The sequence below is a fragment of the Trachinotus anak genome, unplaced genomic scaffold (assembly GCF_046630095.1).
Source record: "Trachinotus anak isolate AG129_WGS33_773 ecotype Australia unplaced genomic scaffold, CSIRO_AGI_Tana_v1 ptg000065l, whole genome shotgun sequence".
NCBI classification, from domain to species: Eukaryota; Metazoa; Chordata; class Actinopteri; order Carangiformes; family Carangidae; genus Trachinotus; species Trachinotus anak.
The window spans coordinates 55,001-57,500 of NW_027273916.1; positions in this window are offsets into that span (position 1 = coordinate 55,001).

The following is a 2,500-nucleotide window of genomic DNA, read 5'->3' on the forward strand; positions in this document are numbered from 1 at the left end:
ATCACCCAGCCACTGGCCCTGTGACATTAAAGGGCCACACAGCACCTCCACAGGACCTCCACAGCCACACACACATGCCTCTCTCCCCCTGTGTCAGAGCTCCAGCACCCAGGCATATCACCCAGCCACTGGCCCTGTGACATTAAAGGGCCACACAGGACCTCCACAGCCACACACACATGCCTCTCTCCCCTGTATCAGAGCTCCAGGGGCCAGGCTCATGGCCCAGCTTCTCCCCCTGTGATATTAAAGGCCCACACAGCACCTCCACAGGACCTCCACAGCCACACACACATGCCTCTCTCCCCTGTATCAGAGCTCCAGGAGCCAGGCATATCACCCAGCCACTGGCCCTGTGATATTAAAGGGCCACACAGCACCTCCACAGGACCTCCACAGCCACACACACATGCTTCTCTCCCCTGTATCAGAGCTCCAGGGGCCAGGCTCATGGCCCAGCTTCTCCCCCTGTGATATTAAAGGCCCACACAGCACCTCCACAGGACCTCCACAGCCACACACACACATGCCTCTCTCCCCTGTATCAGAGCTCCAGGGGCCAGGCTCATGGCCCAGCTTCTCCCCCTGTGATATTAAAGGCCCACACAGCACCTCCACAGGACCTCCACAGCCACACACACATGCCTCTCTGCCCCTGTGTCAGAGCTCCAGCACCCAGGCATATCACCCAGCCACTGGCCCTGTGACATTAAAGGGCCACACAGCACCTCCACAGGACCTCCACAGCCACACACACATGCCTCTCTCCCCTGTATCAGAGCTCCAGGAGCCAGGCTCATGGCCCAGCTTCTCCCCCTGTGATATTAAAGGGCCACACAGCACCTCCACAGGACCTCCACAGCCACACACACATGCTTCTCTCCCCTGTATCAGAGCTCCAGGGGCCAGGCTCATGGCCCAGCTTCTCCCCCTGTGATATTAAAGGCCCACACAGCACCTCCACAGGACCTCCACAGCCACACACACACATGCCTCTCTCCCCTGTATCAGAGCTCCAGGGGCCAGGCTCATGGCCCAGCTTCTCCCCCTGTGATATTAAAGGCCCACACAGCACCTCCACAGGACCTCCACAGCCACACACACATGCCTCTCTGCCCCTGTGTCAGAGCTCCAGCACCCAGGCATATCACCCAGCCACTGGCCCTGTGACATTAAAGGGCCACACAGCACCTCCACAGGACCTCCACAGCCACACACACATGCCTCTCTCCCCTGTATCAGAGCTCCAGGAGCCAGGCTCATGGCCCAGCTTCTCCCCCTGTGATATTAAAGGCCCACACAGCACCTCCACAGGACCTCCACAGCCACACATCCATGCCTCTCTCCCCCTGTGTCAGAGCTCCAGGAGCCAGGCATATCACCCAGCCACTGGCCCTGTGATATTAAAGGGCCACACAGCACCTCCACAGGACCTCCACAGCCACACACACATGCTTCTCTCCCCTGTATCAGAGCTCCAGGGGCCAGGCTCATGGCCCAGCTTCTCCCCTGTGATATTAAAGGCCCACACAGCACCTCCACAGGACCTCCACAGCCACACACACACACATGCCTCTCTCCCCTGTATCAGAGCTCCAGGGGCCAGGCTCACGGCCCAGCTTCTCCCCCTGTGATATTAAAGGCCCACACAGCACCTCCACAGGACCTCCACAGCCACACACACATGCTTCTCTCCCCTGTATCAGAGCTCCAGGGGCCAGGCTCATGGCCCAGCTTCTCCCCCTGTGATATTAAAGGCCCACACAGCACCTCCACAGGACCTCCACAGCCACACACACACATGCCTCTCTCCCCTGTATCAGAGCTCCAGGGGCCAGGCTCATGGCCCAGCTTCTCCCCCTGTGATATTAAAGGCCCACACAGCACCTCCACAGGACCTCCACAGCCACACACACATGCCTCTCTGCCCCTGTGTCAGAGCTCCAGCACCCAGGCATATCACCCAGCCACTGGCCCTGTGACATTAAAGGGCCACACAGCACCTCCACAGGACCTCCACAGCCACACACACATGCCTCTCTCCCCTGTATCAGAGCTCCAGGAGCCAGGCTCATGGCCCAGCTTCTCCCCCTGTGATATTAAAGGCCCACACAGCACCTCCACAGGACCTCCACAGCCACACATCCATGCCTCTCTCCCCCTGTGTCAGAGCTCCAGGAGCCAGGCATATCACCCAGCCACTGGCCCTGTGATATTAAAGGGCCACACAGCACCTCCACAGGACCTCCACAGCCACACACACATGCTTCTCTCCCCTGTATCAGAGCTCCAGGGGCCAGGCTCATGGCCCAGCTTCTCCCCCTGTGATATTAAAGGCCCACACAGCACCTCCACAGGACCTCCACAGCCACACACACACACATGCCTCTCTCCCCTGTATCAGAGCTCCAGGGGCCAGGCTCACGGCCCAGCTTCTCCCCTGTGATATTAAAGGCCCACACAGCACCTCCACAGGACCTCCACAGCCACACACACATGC